The 17,637-nt window shown below is 37.6% G+C and overlaps 1 protein-coding gene across 5 annotated transcripts in view; it reads left to right on the forward strand.

Moving 5' to 3' along the window:
• The first annotated feature begins 5,788 nt into the window (after positions 1-5,788).
• Positions 5,789-17,637, forward strand: part of ptprfa (protein tyrosine phosphatase receptor type Fa) — a 232,051-nt gene continuing 220,202 nt past the window's right edge. For 4 of the 5 annotated variants that reach the window (XM_084425210.1, XM_084425212.1, XM_084425211.1 and 1 more), the window contains exon 1: positions 5,790-6,128. The gene's annotated coding sequence lies outside the window, so the exon portion shown is untranslated. Of the gene's footprint in view, positions 6,129-17,637 lie in introns of all 5 variants that reach the window. The other variant, XM_084425208.1, reaches the window with a different exon arrangement.

Raw genomic sequence — 17,637 nt, forward strand, 5'->3', positions numbered from 1 at the left:
ATATATATATATATATATATATATATATATACAGTGAGGAAAATAAGTATTTGAACACCCTGCTATTTTGCAAGTTCTCCCACTTGGAAATCATGGAGGGGTCTGAAATTGTCATCGTAGGTGCATGTCCACTGTGAGAGACATAATCAAAAAAAAAAATCCAGAAATCACAATATATGATTTTTTATCTATTTATTTGTATGATACAGCTGCAAATAAGTATTTAAACACCTGTCTATCAGCTAGAATTCTGACCATCAAAGACCTGTTAGTCTGCCTTTAAAATGTCCACCTCCACTCCATTTATTATCCTAAATTAGATGCACCTGTTTGAGGTTGTTAGCTGCATAAAGACACCTGTCCACCCCATACAATCAGTAAGAATCCAACTACTAACATGGCCAAGACCAAAGAGCTGTCCAAAGACACTAGAGACAAAATTGTACACCTTCACAAGGCTGGAAAGGGCTACGGGGAAATTGCCAAGCAGCTTGGTGAAAAAAGGTCCACTGTTGGAGCAATCATTAGAAAATGGAAGAAGCTAAACATGACTGTCAATCTCCCTCGGACTGGGGCTCCATGCAAGATCTCACCTCGTGGGGTCTCAATGATCCTAAGAAAGGTGAGAAATCAGCCCAGAACTACATGGGAGGAGCTGGTCAATGACCTGAAAAGAGCTGGGACCACCGTTTCCAAGGTTACTGTTGGTAATACACTAAGACGTCATGGTTTGAAATCATGCATGGCACGGAAGGTTCCCCTGCTTAAACCAGCACATGTCAAGGCCCATCTTAAGTTTGCCAATGACCATTTGGATGATCCAGAGGAGTCATGGGAGAAAGTCATGTGGTCAGATGAGACCAAAATAGAACTTTTTGGTCATAATTCCACTAAACGTGTTTGGAGGAAGAAGAATGATGAGTACCATCCCAAGAACACCATCCCTACTGTGAAGCATGGGGGTGGTAGCATCATGCTTTGGGGGTGTTTTTCTGCACATGGGACAGGGCGACTGCACTGTATTAAGGAGAGGATGACCGGGGCCATGTATTGCGAGATTTTGTGGAACAACCTCCTTCCCTCAGTTAGAGCATTGAAGATGGGTCGAGGCTGGGTCTTCCAACATGACAATGACCCGAAGCACACAGCCAGGATAACCAAGGAGTGGCTCTGTAAGAAGCATATCAAGGTTCTGGCGTGGCCTAGCCAGTCTCCAGACCTAAACCCAATAGAGAATCTTTGGAGGGAGCTCAAACTCTGTGTTTCTCAGCGACAGCCCAGAAACCTGACTGATCTAGAGAAGATCTGTGTGGAGGAGTGGGCCAAAATCCCTCCTGCAGTGTGTGCAAACCTGGTGAAAAACTACAGGAAACGTTTGACCTCTGTAATTGCAAACAAAGGCTACTGTACCAAATATTAACATTGATTTTCTCAGGTGTTCAAATACTTATTTGCAGCTGTATCATACAAATAAATAGTTAAAAAATCATACATTGTGATTTCTGGATTTTTTTTTTTAGATTATGTCTCTCACAGTGGACATGCACCTACGATGACAATTTCAGACCCCTCCATGATTTCTAAGTGGGAGAACTTGCAAAATAGCAGGGTGTTCAAATACTTATTTTCCTCACTGTATATATATATATACACAGTCATGGTCAAAATTGATGGTACCCCTGATAAATATGATAAAAAAATGGCTGTAAAAAATAAATCTGCATTGTTTATCCTTTTGATCTTTCATTCAAAAAATTCACAAAAATCTAACCTTTCATTGAAGTAAAAGAACTGAAAGTGGGGGGTAAATCACATTATGAAATAAATGTTTTTCTCCAAAACACGCTGGCCATAATTGTTGGCACCCTGTTATTAAATACTTTCTGCAACCTCCTTTTGCCAAGATAACAGATCTGAGTCTTCTCCTATAATGCCTGATGAGTTTGGAGAACACCTGACAAGAAATCAGCGATCATTCCTTCATACAGAATCTCTCCAGATCCTTCAGATTCACAAGTTCATGTTGGTGCTTCTTCTCTTCAGTTCACCCCACTCATTTTCTACAGGGTTCAGTTTAGGGGACTGGGACGGTCATGGCAGAAGCTTCATTTTGTGCTCAGTTACCCATTTTTGTGTTGATTTTGATGTTTGTTTTGGACCGTTGTCCTGATGGAAGATCCAACCACGGCCCATTATAAGATTTCTAGCAGAGGCCGTCAGGTTTAGATTTTTTATCTGTTTGTATTTGCTAGAATCCATAATACCATGTATCTGAACAAGATGTCCAGGACCTCCAGCAAATAAATAGGCCCACAACATATAAGATCCAGCAGTATATTTAACCGTAGGCATGGGGGACTCTTCATCCCTGTTTGCACCGAACACATCTGCTGGGTTTGCTGCCAAAAAGCCCTTTTTTTGTTTCATCTGACCACAGAATCCAGTCCCTTTTGAAGTTCCAGTCGTGTCTGACCACTGAATATACTGGAGTTTATTTCTGGAGGAGCGAGGAGGATTTTTCTTGAAACCCTCCCAAACAACATGTGGGGATGTAGGGGTTGTTTGATCAAATTTGTTTAGGCTTTCTGACCCCCAAGACTCAACTAATCTCTGCAATTCTCCATCTGTGATCCTTGAAGAGTCTTTGGCCACTCAAACTTTCCTCATTAAGACAATATAGACACACGTCCTCTTCCTGGCAGATTCGTAACATCTTTAGTTGATTATAACTTCTTAATTATTACCCTGATGGTCATAATGGGGATTTTCAATTCTTTAGATATTTTCTTACAGCCACTTTCTATTTTGTGAAGCTCAACAATCTTTTGCTGCACATCAGAACTATATTCTTTGGTTTTACTCATTGTGATGGATGATTAAGGGAATTTGGACTTTGTGTTTCCTCATATTTAAACTCCTGTGAGACAAGGTCATAGCTGGACAATTTCATGTTCCTAGTCACCCTGGTTACTTAAAAATGTAAATATTAATGGGAATATACTTCAGAGATATTTTTCTCATAAATAGGGCTGGGTACCGAGTTCGATACTGTTTAGGTACCGACCGAATTGCCTCGATACTATCGAGTATCGAAAAATGACTTGTTTTTCGGTACCAGATTTCGATACCTAAGGGGTTAACTCGTCAACGTCAGTGCTCAAACAAATACATATGAAATGCACAACGACACGCCTAAATTCGCTCACGCACATACACGCAAACTCTACACACACGAGACGCGCGGAACTCTCCGCACATACTCTTATGAGACGCGCGCGCGCACACAAACTGTCCACGCACATTCTCATGAGACGCGAGCCTATGGACGCGAGCACACACACACAAACTCGCGCACATACTCAATGACACGCAAGCACACACACTCACAATACCCTAAAGATGTGGAAAAGTCGATCAAAAGTGTGGCTACATTTCTCCAGGCTCGATGCCAACAGCGTGCGATGCAGTATTTGTGGTAAAATAATGGCTGCAAAGACGGTACCGCGACAGATATGACGAAGCCCTTGACAGTGCACGGAGTAAACATAAGAGCAGAAAGTTGCTGCGTCTTCGACTGGAAAATGAAGAGATACCTTGTTGATCACTCTGACTGTGTTTATATTGCAATAATGACCTACTGAATGTACACTGCCGTTCAAAAACGTGTTGGTCAGAAATTTTTTTCAGTAAGCATGCATTAAAGTGATCAAAAATGACCTTCCAAAAACTGTTTTCATATTTCAGCTTTGACAACACAGGAATAAATTACATTTTGAAATATATTCAAATAAGATTTTAAATTGTAATACTATTCCACAATATTACAAGTTTTACTGTATTTTTGATGAAATAAATTCAGCTTTGGTGAGCATGAGCTCTTTATAAAAAAAAAATGTTGTACCTTATGTATATGTATAAGGAATATTTTGTTCCTTTGTGCTTTTTTTGTTCCTTTGTGCACTGACTAAGGAGCATGAGTCAAACTGAAAAAATAAAACCAAAGTTTTTCTGAGGTAATGTGTTATGTAATCTTGTTAAAATGGATTTCATAAAATTGGTATCGAAAAAAGTATCGATCAGGAACCGGTATCGAAATCAAGGTATCGGTATCGGTATTGGTATCGAAATTTTTTAAACGATACCCAGCCCTACTCATAAAAAATTCTAGGGGTGCCAACAATTATGGCCAGCGTGTTTTGGAGAAAAACATTTATTTCATAATGTGATTTACCCCCCAATTCCAATTCTTTTACTTCAATGAAAGGTTAGATTTTTGCAAATTTTTTGAAGGAAAGATCAAAAGGATAAACAATGCCGATTTATTTTTTACAGCCATTTTTTTATCGTATTTATCAGGGGTGCCATCAATTTTGAACATGACTGTATATATATATATATATATATTAAATCTAACAATATGGATCATAAATTCCATATCTCTGTTACTTACTTTGTGGAGAAGAGAAGATGAGTGTGCCATTTGACCAGATATAAGAGAATACAGAGAATACATCAATATGTTTCTTAATATATGCAAATTGTTGTTCATCACGATTTCAAAATAAAAGTTTAAAGTTTTATTTTGAAATTGCAATGGCTGTAGCATTTCTATCGTAAAGAATTGGCCAAATATTAAATATTAAATGGACATTTGATGATGTTGTAAAGTGTAACAACAACAATCACCAGGCTGTTGTCGCCCTATGCGGGCGTTTGTTATAAAACGTAATGTACATAAGTTGATTGTGTTTACATTATGTATTTTAACAGTATTGTTCAATAAAAGCAAATGATTACTTGCTTTTGATACTTGATTTATTTGAAATAATTATTGTTGCTTCTGATGCCTCATTGTTATTATTTAGGTATTTTAAGTGTATTGCAAGTATTTTAATTATTTTTAAGTGTATTTTAAAGGCTATTGTTCACTTAGGTCTATATTTATTACTACAAAACATATATATATATATATATATATATATATATATATATATAATATCTGATTGATTAATCATCAAAATAATCAACTGATTACTTCATTACCAACATAGGCCTAATCATTAGTGACAGCCCTAAATTAGTTATTTTAAAATGTACCTTCATTGTTTTGCATTTTCTGACTTTCAGCTGAATAAAATACTATTTTTTCCATTCATACATTTCGTCATTGAAGATTTCTTAAAAATTATAATATCATCTCGTTCTCATGAACCAAAGATCATGTATTGTCTCGTGAGCTAAGTGTATCGTCACACCCCTAATAAAACATAATTTCCCAAAAACTAATTTTTGACAAGTGAAAATGCTGACTAACTTTGGAAACCCACTAGCCACAATGGCTGTTGAGCAAAAAAAGTTTGTCAATCCCTGAATTATACATTTAGCGTGTCTATATTGCTTTTCCATATTTTTCTTCTCCCCCAGTGAAAACCGTTCCAACATAAGCCATCAAGCGATATGTGCCAGAAAGCAACACAGAGACCAAAAACACAATATTTTAGCAAACACGAAATCTGTGAGGGGTCCATATTTTTTTCTGAAAACGAGGACATGCCAACAAACACCGCGCACAAAGCAGTTTCTCTTGACATCGCTCTTTTTTTATCAGGTGGCAATGATGACACAGTTTCTTGGGGTGCCCTAGAAAACGATGTAAAACATGAAAAACGCCCACACACACACGTATACTGTACAGGACGCTTACGGTGTCCGGTGTGGAGAATGAAGCGCATCAGTGCGCGCGCGCGCGTGTGTGTGTGAGTGTGTGAGCGCGCGACAGACTGAGCGCAAATCTAGAGCTCGCGAGGGGAGCGCGAAACCTGTCCGCACAGTGCGCGAGGAGAAGAGAGCTCCACTATGAAAGCCGGTCCCGAAAATACTCTTATTATTCTATGAAAAGGGACATTTTTACAGGCAGAACACGTTCTTGGAGGATATATTATACTTGAATGTTCTTCTCTGTGCACGCGCAAGGTGTCTGCGAAGAAGAAAAATCGGGATTTGAGTCAGGGGCTGCTGAACTGAGGAGGATTTTATCCTGTTTCACTTCTGAGGAGAAAATAGTCTCGGCTGATGCCAACGACAAGAGAAAATAGAAAAAACGACACTAACCAATGAGGCACTGAAGAGTAAGTTGAGCTTTTTAAAAGCATTTCTGTTACCGGTCAAATGTGTTGTAATGTTTTTTTATTTTATTTGGGAAGCCCAGTTGTTGTTCGACCTGTCAGTTGTCAGGTGACATTCATTGGAACCTAATTTCTCTTTTTTATTTAGAGATGACGTTCGATTAATATTAACAGATATTAATATCTATAGTTTGAGACCTGCAGCCTTATGGCTTGTCAGTTTGGTTTTGTATATAAGCTCTTCTCGTGATCAGATATCAGCACTTGGTGGCACTTGTCAGATCTTTAACTTTAAGATTTTGATATATTTATTATGTATAAAAAAAAAAAGAAAAAAAAAAGAAAAGGTTCAAATCTGCTCGGAGACGTTGAATTGTGACCTATATGATGCGTATAATATGGACAAACCCAACCGTTGGGTTTAAAAATGTACGTAATTTAAAAATTTAAACCAAAGGTTGGGTTTGTCCATATTTGACCCAAACATGGGTTAAAATAACCCAGCATTTTTTAGAGTGTCTTGAAGCTGCTTATTACCGTGTGTAAGTACGTAATACAAATGAAGTACGTGTGATTGCGTGAGTATTATTCTGATTTACTGTACATTATACTTATTCGGATTGCTCTTATAGCTAATTATATGAAAGTGTAAAACGTGTTCCTCATGATGTAAAGTGTTGCCATGGTTTGTTGGTTATGTGATGAGCTGTCAGTTTGTGTAACGTTAGTCTGGATGAGAGAAACTGGAGGAGCTGCAGCACTGAGTCATGGGCAGGTCCATCTCTCCGTCTCGAATCACATGATCTTCTGTTCACTTCGCAAAGGACAATATGTTTCATGTCAAAGACAGACAGTTTTTGAAGTATGGTGATTATGTTAATACTAGTTTCAGTGGACTGATAATCGGAGGGGCATGCTTATCAACCCCAATCTCCTGCTGTGAGATAGGCTAGACTATAAAACCATCGTGTCTGTAGAAACTGTAGACGTTACCATGTCAAAATAATAAATAGACGATAACTAATTATGGTCTACATGCGCTAAACTAGTTTAATCCCCCGTTTTGCTGAAAAGAAATGATCAGGATGGAGGGATAGGTTTGCAGAGATGGCATTTATAATTTTCCCTTTTATTTAGAGATTTGTAGTAGTGTGATTCAATACATGTGCCTTTTTTTTTTTAATACGCACTTTTGATATCCTGTATTCTATTGACAAATGTACATATAGGCTATAATAAACTTGCTTATAATAGATAGTAAAAGCAATATGAAAGATGCAGGTTTATTCTTGTAGAGAGAGAGAGAGAGAGAGAGAGAGAGAGAGAGAGAGAGAGAGAGAAATATATATTCATGACATAATGGCAGAAATTATGCTATCTAAATCTTTTTTTTTCTGATATAAGGATTTTTCTCCAGTGGCTTCGAGGTTTTGCTCTAACATCATAATACTGTAAACATACTAATGCTATTATAAAAGAGGAGGGGATGTCTCATCATAAGCAGATATCCATTTTAAAACGCAATCAATTGCCTTTATTGTTACGATTATGTTATGAAAGATTAAACTGTCCAGTTGTTACAAGCTATATTTCTACCAGATTTGACCCCTAAATGGCTCTTGTTGATGTATCTTAATGCAGTCATAGTTAGCCTATTAAAAAATATCATTTAAATGTTAATGTATACATTTTTTCCTGTAGCTCAAACAGTAGAGCGTTGGCGCTTGCAACGCCATGGTCATGGGTTTGATTCCCAGGGAAAGCAAGAACTGATAAGAATGTAAATGTGAATATCGCTTTGGATAAAAGTCTGCCAAATGTGAAATTTAAAAATCTATTTACAATGATGTTTCCAGTTTACTTCACAAAAAGTAAACTTGTTCTACCAATCCAGCGTTGGTTGTCTCTAATTTATTTTTATTTAGGCCTTTTTTGAGTAGTGTTTATCATTGATGCGCACCAGGCCTGAACATCTGTATCCGTTTTGAACCTCTGGCCTAAGCTGATGATTTCCAACTCTGGGTGGAGATGTGGAGGCCTCCCTCATGTACAAATGCAGAGAAAACACAGATTCTGCTAATTAGATGTTGGAGAGCTGCTCTTGTACTCTATCCAGACAGCATCTCTCTCTTGCTCTTTCTCTCTTTTAGCAGCTCTGCCCATGCTCTTTTAGGCTCTCCATGCTGATAAATGATGTGTAATTTCCGTAATGAGTGGGAGTGTAAACATATGTGGAGAGAGGTAGTTCCCCCCTCCACCTTTATTTTATGATGTACCGCAGTTTCTCCACACCACGACACAGTGATGCAGCCGGTAAACCACCTCACAGTAATGGCAAGTGCAGCTGCGCATTGAACATCTATCTCTCTAGTAACGAAGTTGTCTGAAATACGACTTGGATGACATATCGTGAGGTCAGTGTTCGTGCAGATTGAAAACATGAGTGATAGGGGCTGGTGGCGTACACATCTCACGCGCTGTATTTCCTGAGAATCGTTTTGCTTTTCACATGTCATGAGCTTGTAAACCGCATCATATGGAATAACTGTTCACGAGGAAAGGACTAGAAGACCCTTAGCGCGTCGTAAAGTGTGTAGATTGACCAATCTGCAGACCAGTCGTGGTGTTCACATTCATTCCATCTAGTGCACTATAACAGAGCAGCTAGGGTTTTCAATTACCCTTGCTTTTGCTTTTTTGAGTCTGGAAGGCAGTCCTTTTGTTTCATCCCAGCATAGATCAAAGGCCAGACTCAATCAGTGGGACTTATAGACAGACACAATAGTCACATGCTGCTACAAAACAAGCAGAGGACCGCAATCTGTAACAAGTAAATCAATCTGTAATATATGGGCCATTCAGCTGGGCCGTGGCATCATTATCTTGAGCCATTAGGTCAATAAATCCAATCCGATTTCACATTCTGAACGTTTTGTATATATGATGAACCCTAAACGTTGCAATCCGATTCACGTTCCTCACATGTATTCCAAACTAAACTCCAGAACCGCCACGTTCAGAAACGGAGAAAGCCACCGCTATAATGAAGCTACCACAGGTATAATTGTAGTTTTTACCTGGATTACATCTCTAAAAAGAAGCTGACATTTATGTCAGAAGAGCTGATTTAGCAAATAGTCAGTAATTATTCAGTCCACAGACCAGTTTGTAAAACATAAGACATTTGCACTTTTGTATGACGTCAAACGAATGTAAACATATGCACCAAGTCACTGCACATTTCGTAACCTATAGTGCGTTATAAATGATTCACATGACATGAGAGCAGAGGAGAATAGCACAGCATATATTCGCTTTCTGTCACTCTCCATACGAATGCAAGGCTCGGGGAAACCCTAAACATGGGTCTTAAAGTACCAGACCATCACAATGTGCACGAGGTATTTTTAATTTTGAATAAGAAAATAGTCAGATTCAAGTGTTTATATGCTTAATCTTTTTTAATTTGGGTGCATAAATGTAGATTTTGAGAATTTTTACTTGAATGTTACTTGATTGTGCTTCCATTCCATCGTACTTATTTGATTATACCTCCATTGGTACTTGTAACTTGATTGTCATTAGGGCTGCAGCTATCGATTCTTTTTGTAGTCGATTAATCTAGCACTTTATCGATCGATTAATCGAGTAATCGGATAAAAAAAATTGTGTATTTTTAAACAACCAAAACAAATAATGCATAACGAAAATGATGTGGCTGTAAAATGATCAAGCATTTGGCTTTTATTTCTCAAAAAACAAACAAAAAAAAAACAGAGCTATTTATTCCAACTCCAACATTTGGCTCCAAAACTAAGCCTATTTATTGTACTTTTTACCCATTTAGTGTTTATAAGTGCCAGTGCCAACAATTATATAACAATACAGTTAAGTCAACTTACTGTAAAACATGTAGGCTATAACATGTAAAACTATGAATACAAACTTAAATAGTAAAGGCCATTTGGCCTTAGTTTTGTCTTCTTAATACAACATTACAAAAAAAGGATTGCACCTTCTGCAAATTACCCACCGGAGAACAAAAATAAATTAAATGAATATAAAATATCAAGCCAAACAGGTACACAATGTATACAATTTATAAAAAATTAAGTGTAGCTTTAAAAAGGGGAATGTTTTATTGCAAATATGTTAAAAAGAACAGCATTTTGTTTCTCACTTAGGCTAGTTGAAGTATATTAGCACGTTTTGTAGTATTATATTTTTTTGTTAATTGAAAATGTTCTATGCTCAATTACTTTGGTAGCCGATTATGTCTTCCCCAAAAGTACGAGTGGATTTAGAGAAGCAGGCTGGGGAGTTTTTTATTTTTTGTCTGTAACTTTGGCAGACGTGACAAACAAGGTCTCGCAAAGACTGCAATGCAATATTTGTTCCTCCATCACGTCCCGGTGTATACAGTGAATGCATGCTGAAATTATTGTTGCGTGGCTACATATAAGTTTGAGCATATGTGACGCATTGCCGCAACTGGTCTGACTGGCGCGTGAGAGAGACGAGTGTGTGTGTGTGTGTGTGTGTGTGTGTGTGTGTGTGTGTGTGTGTGTGTGTGTGTGTGAAGGGGTTCTTTTTTAGGCTGTACTCTCTTGATGTTGAACATGAATACATTTACTACTTTAAAACATCAAAGCTAAACATCATATCTAGTCAAACCGCATCACGACATCACTACAAATACAGTATGGGATTAAAATCAGCGAACATCAATGTATAGGTTTCGGCACGGGCGGAAATATTGGAAATATTGTTACCTTGTTTCAGCGACGCTGGAAGGAAGCGATCCCAAACTTTATGGACATCTTTACTCTCCGCCATAGCGCCAACTAAATTCAAAATGTATCACGCGCTATGTGCTTCCTGAACACTGAACAACGGTCCGTGTGAAATCAGATCCCTGCGCTTATAGTGCGCGTCATAGGAATTTAACGAGGCTTCGAGGCAGAGTTTTTGCCTCGAGGAATTTTTGTAATCGAGTAAATCGAGTAACTCGATGAATCGTTGCAGCCTTAATTGTCATAAAATCTAATTTGCATGAGGAGGGCGTCACATTTACATCCTAATTCTAACCCAAACCCCAAAGTGCAAAATATAAACTACTAAAATCATTTGCATCTATAGTGGCAATGCACCAGCTTCATTTGACTAGTCACCCAAGATTTTCTCTTGAACACATTCCATCGCATTAGCCAGAACTGTTTTTGTCCTTGTTAAAGTTCTGCTTTTAACATGTTAATAAACTCTGACACATGCATTGCTGCACTGACAGCATTACAGCAACATTTTAATGCTGACAGCAAGGACAACTCTTACATTTTCTGAAGCTCCACAGGCTTAAGACTTAAGACACATATAGGGCCCTATCTTGCACCCAGCGCAATTGACTTTGTACACCGACGCATGTATCATTCCTATTTTGCACCCGCGCACAGCGGACTTTTCCCTCCACAGACGCACGTCGGTTAACTAAGAAATACACTTGCGCTCCCGGGGGCGGTTCAGCGCAAAGAGGAGGCATGTTCCGGCGCAAACGTTCCCTCATGCTATTTTGCAGGTTTAGCAAACAATTCCGCCACTAACCGAAAAAAACTAGTTTAAAGTCAGTGGCGCGTTGCGCATGTTATTCATATGCTATTTTAAGGGCGCATGCTTGGCCATAATCAATGTAGCGTGTGCACAACGCGCATACACTTTGATTCTCTCATCTACACAGAAGCAGCAGTTTTCATTTTTGCAAATCATACATTATTACGATAGATAGATAGATAGATAGATAGATAGATAGATAGATAGATAGATAGATAGATTATTATAAAAGCATACATCTAGCTTACACATTTACCCAAATTATCATACGCCTGTTTAACCGAAGTTAATGTGGGTGTGTTTCTCCATCCCCAACGTCACTTCTCTGTGTTTTACGGCCCATATGAGAACGTTGCTCTCCTCGGCTGTGAACCGCTCCTGGCGTGCGCCTGGCAAATCCGCCGTTATAATAGGAATCCGCTATAGAACAAGCGCTCCTGCTCTTAAAGGGAATGTAAGATGTCGCTCTGATTGGTTTATTTCACGTTACGCCCAAACCACACCTATGAATAATGAAGCTACTTCAGACCAACCCATTTTAGATTTGCGTCAGGCGCAAGAGTCATTTATCCCGCCGGTATAATAGCAACAGCGCCCGAGATCCGCCCACAAAGTTACTTGCGTTTCGCGCTTGATACTTGCGTTTCAGACCGTTAAAATAGGGCCCATACTGTTCAAGTGTAAAAAATATATGATAGACCGCTTGCAGTTCTCACACCTTCTAATACTAAACATACAGACAGTTTGGCACGCTGGGTAGAGGCCAGTACATTATAACAGAAAATACACAGGAAACAAACTGGTTTTGATAAAACACAACTCTGGACATTAGTAAGCTGTGAGTAATAAGCTTTAACACTGTAATCTGGGATACAAATGTCTTATCAGTTTTGTTATTATTTTAGGTTACACTTTATTTTAATGTGTCATTGTTACAGTGTAATTATATATTGAAGTACTGAATAATATTAAGTAACTACATGTACTTATAGGGTTAGGGTAGGATTAGGATTTGGTTGAGTTAGTTGCATGTAATTATGCATCATTTACTGTTATTTCTTTGGTAAGTAAATGTAACATATGTAACTAGGACACTGTAAAATAAAGTGTTACCTTATTTTTTTTTACTGGAAAACGTTTAACAAGACTTGAATTGTGCTTTGCATTACTCCTCATGCCTGAAGTGGTTGTAAATGGGATTTAGTTAGTCTGTGTGGACAAATGGACCTGTTTAGTTTCATTAAAGCTCTGCAATTAGTTAGCAAATTCTGTCCAAGATGTATAGCACAAAATATCTTTTAAGGTATACACGAAGACTACAGAATAATTTTTCATTGGTTTTCAAAAGTAAAGCATGTCTTGTGTACCCAGTTGGCATTTGTTAGCTTACACACTATTGTTTTGAAACATCTGCTGTTATCAGCAAATTCCAAGATATTCACAAGTATATTATTTGTAAGAAAACATCTGATCTGCCTATGAGTAAAAGTACATTAATATACGGTTGGATGGAAATACAGTTTACGATAGTGTACACTACTTTTGTTCAGTATAATTTCACGACCATAATGTCTTTGTTTGAAATGGCTTCATATTCAGCAATTTATCAAGACAGGCATGTGTAAATTACTTGAGAAAAAGGTAAATGAGAAATCAGAACTAACAGAAAGGAAAGCAATGAGCCAAACAACACAAACTCCTTTTGCATGTATCACTTTCAGACCAGACTTATTCATTAGCTTTTAGGGCAGCCCGTGATGAAGTTGTCTGTTTCTCACCCTTGTCTGTGCATCTATTAAAGACTGTGAAGGCCCTAAACATGCATCAGTACGAGTAACATTTAGAGTCTGTTAGAAGAAAAATCTATCTATCTATCTATCTATCTATCTATCTATCTATCTATCTATCTATCTATCTATCTATCTATCTATCTATCTATCTATCTATCTATCTATCTATCTATCTATCTATCTATCTATCTGTCTTATTTTGGATATCAGGTACAATACATACATACAATACAATTTCAAATCTGTTAACAAATCTCTTAACTAATGCTGTAAACTATGGGAGTCAGTTGTAGCCTACTAGGCTTCATTAGCCTACTATAATATTGAAGGTAAAAATGAACTGATTTGTATAAAAACTTAAATTACACTTTTATTTATTTTTATAATAATAAAGTTATATGAAATGTAAACATTTAAATGGTGGCTGTCATAAAAACTTGCTAGATTTATTCAAACATGCATTAAATATTGAAGAACATTAAAAATTATAATGAATAGTAATATGGTGCATATATTTAGCAAAATGCTCCTCTCTAGAGTTAATTTTTCAAGCTGACTAACAAGTTTATGGTCACTGGATATGGTTTTTCTGAGGTAAATGTGACGTTACATGACATTGTTTACAAGCCATTTTAATGACATCTTTCCACGGTTGAAACACTGTTTGAGCGATTCCATGTGACATGATATGGATTTCGATAAGTTGTACTCTATCTTTTAACACACTTTCAGATGCTCATTCATGTTTATTTCGTGCTGTAACTGGTATTATTAAGGCGGAAGAGAAGATCACGTGCTGCTGCTTCTCTTGAGCTGAGCCAGAGCGATCTCACGCCACAGCGCCAAAATGGTATTTATGGTTTGGAATTTCGTAAGAAAATGGACGTAATTTGAAATCTGAGACTTTGTTGAATATCAATAGTAACAAAGCACAAAGATTATTGCGATTTATTGGATGGGATGCGCTCTACAATGTTCCATTCATTAATCAACTGAAAACAGGATGACTAATCGATTCTCGGGATTTAAGAATCGATATCGGTTCGTAAAAATGAGAATCGATTAAAATCGAGAAATCTATATTTTTTACCCAGCCCTACTATCTATCTATCTATCTATCTATCTATCTATCTATCTATCTATCTATCTATCTATCTATCTATCTATCTATCTGTCTGTCTGTCTGTCTGTCTGTCTTCAGCCTGTCTGTCTGTCTATCTATCTATCTATCTATCTATCTATCTATCTATCTATCTATCTATCTATCTATCTATCTATCTGTCTGTCTGTCTTCAGCCTGTCTGTCTATCTATCTATCTATCTATCTATCTATCTATCTATCTATCTATCTATCTATCTATCTATCTATCTATCTATCTATCTATCTATCTATCTATCTATCTGTCTTCAGCCTATCTATCTGTCTGTCTGTCTTCAGCCTATCTATCTATCTATCTATCTATCTATCTATCTATCTATCTATCTATCTATCTATCTATCTATCTATCTATCTATCTATCTATCTGTCTGTCTGTCTGTCTGTCTGTCTTCAGCCTATCTATCTGTCTGTCTGTCTTCAGCCTATCTATCTATCTATCTATCTATCTATCTATCTATCTATCTATCTATCTATCTATCTATCTATCTATCTATCTATCTGTCTGTCTGTCTGTCTGTCTGTCTTCAGCCTGTCTGTCTGTCTGTCTGTCTGTCTGTCTGTCTATCTATCTATCTATCTATCTATCTATCTATCTATCTATCTATCTATCTGTCTGTCTGTCTGTCTGTCTTCAGCCTATCTATCTATCTATCTATCTATCTATCTATCTATCTATCTATCTATCTATCTATCTATCTATCTATCTATCTATCTATCTATCTATCTGTCTGTCTGTCTGTCTGTCTTCAGCCTATCTATCTATCTATCTATCTATCTATCTATCTATCTATCTATCTATCTATCTATCTATCTATCTATCTATCTATCTATCTATCTATCTATCTATCTATCTGTCTGTCTGTCTGTCTGTCTATCTGTCTATTTATCTGTCTGTCTGTCTGTCTGTCTGTCTGTCTGTCTTCAGCCTTGTTTAATACTTTGTAGAAACAGTATAGGCAGAGAAGCATGTCTTCTGTCTGCAGTGTGAGAGCTGCTCTGCATATCATTTGTTGTCATGAGAAAGACTTGACTGGTGAAGAACTCTCTTCTGTCAGGCCCTACTGAACATCTCCCACAGTGCCTCAATGCAGACATATATCCTCTCTGCTGTTTCCTTTAATGAATAACACTTTCCCTACATTCTCTCTCACTTTTGCACAACTTTTCAGTGCATGTGCGGTAGAGAGAATCTGGTAAAAAAAAAAAATCTGTTTTAGACTAAAGGCAGGTGTGCTAACAAGGCTGTTGGCACAGTAGTACAGGCGTCTTTTTGTTCTATAGCTCAGTGATGAAAAGACAAAACTCCTACAAAACATTTTACTTATTTAAATCGCTTTTGACTGCGCACTGGCTTTATACTTTCGCTTCCGTGATCACTCGTAGGCTAATCTGTGTATAGGGAGCGGTGGTACTGAAAAAACACCAAATTTGTGAAAAATACCCAGCCCTAGTAATAACGCCTAATTATAGAAGTTGCTGGTCTGTTCTGATAGGGAGCAGGAAGGAAAGCAGCAGGAAAAAACAGTTCTAAATGCATTTAATAAAGCAATAAGCCCCTTGAAGCCGTGTTTTACAGTGAATTTAGAACAGCTAAGGGGCGTTGTTAGCTACGACGCGGAGTGCCTAAAACCCCCTTAGCTGTTCTAAATTCACTGTAAAACACGGCTTCAAGGGGCTTATTGCTTTTATAAAACGGTTACTCCATAAAAATATTCATTTTAATATTTATTTTATTCATAACAAAAACAAAAAATATAACGTTATAACACATGTATTCCTCCGCCAAGCAATGTAGTTTCAAAGAGGTTGCCAAGCAACACATGCAGTAACAAAGAATCACAAACGGCAGTTGCGCAGTAACACTAATGTAATGCGGTCACAGGTGTGTGTTTGTTGAGTAATTTACAACGGCTTCGAACGCGGCTCAACCAATCAGAATCAAGGACCGGAACTATCCGTTTTATAATAAAATGTATCTAACCATATAATCATGCATAGACTTATGAACTTTTTATCGATGTCAAAGGCTGTGACCAATCAAACTGTATTGTACTGTATTGTGTGTGTACAGTATATCACCTCATAGATCAACTAATGCATTTTGGCGCTTGGAAGGATCCTAAATGTGTGAACATATACTGATAGCACATAACTGCCACTAACCGCACAGATGTCGCCTCCTCTGTAGTATCTGTTAAAGACACACTTGTGTGTCACAAGCTTTCAGTTTAACAGCAACCAAATATCTTTAGGCCTATCGAATACAGCAATGTCATGTATCTGTGTTGACAGTTCCCTAAATGTGTTTTCTTTAAGAGAGCGATTCTTAGATGGATCATCTTTTAATCCTGAATCCCAGGGCTGTTGATTAGATTGTCTGAGGCCAAATGAGTGTCGGATGACTTTCATTACAGTCATTAATCCATCAGTTGAGTTTCAAAGAGGCTCTGACATGTCTCAAATTAGGATGGAGTGGAGCACAACTCCGGTTTGATGTTCTGACTGTTCATATTTGTAGGTACTCTGACCGATTCGAGAATATGAGCGTGTGTGTTTTATGAGCCGTGTCCTTCGAAGGCGATCTGCAAGTGACCAGCCACTCTGTCTTTTTATGGGAGTTTTATGGAGCCTCTTCCAGATGGTGGATAGATAGGTGTTAGATTGTGACTGCTATAATAGGCCACAGGACAAAGTGGTCCATCTCTGGCCTTGACACGCTCTTGGGATTGAAACTCAGGAGTGAATATATATCAAGCCACCGCTGGTTAATAAAATATTCCATCATATCTGTCAGCAGGAATGCCTTTTGTGCTCAAATCTGAAGTGCCCAAGGCTATCTGTGAAGCACGGGGACTGATGAAGTCATTGTTTCTTTAGATGTGATCATCTTAAATCATCAATTTACAGTGCTTACTGTAGCTTTTATATCCTTTCCAATAACTATGTGAACTGTTAAGTA

The sequence above is a fragment of the Rutilus rutilus genome (genome assembly GCF_951802725.1).
Source record: "Rutilus rutilus genome assembly, chromosome: 12".
Taxonomy (NCBI): Eukaryota; Metazoa; Chordata; class Actinopteri; order Cypriniformes; family Leuciscidae; genus Rutilus; species Rutilus rutilus.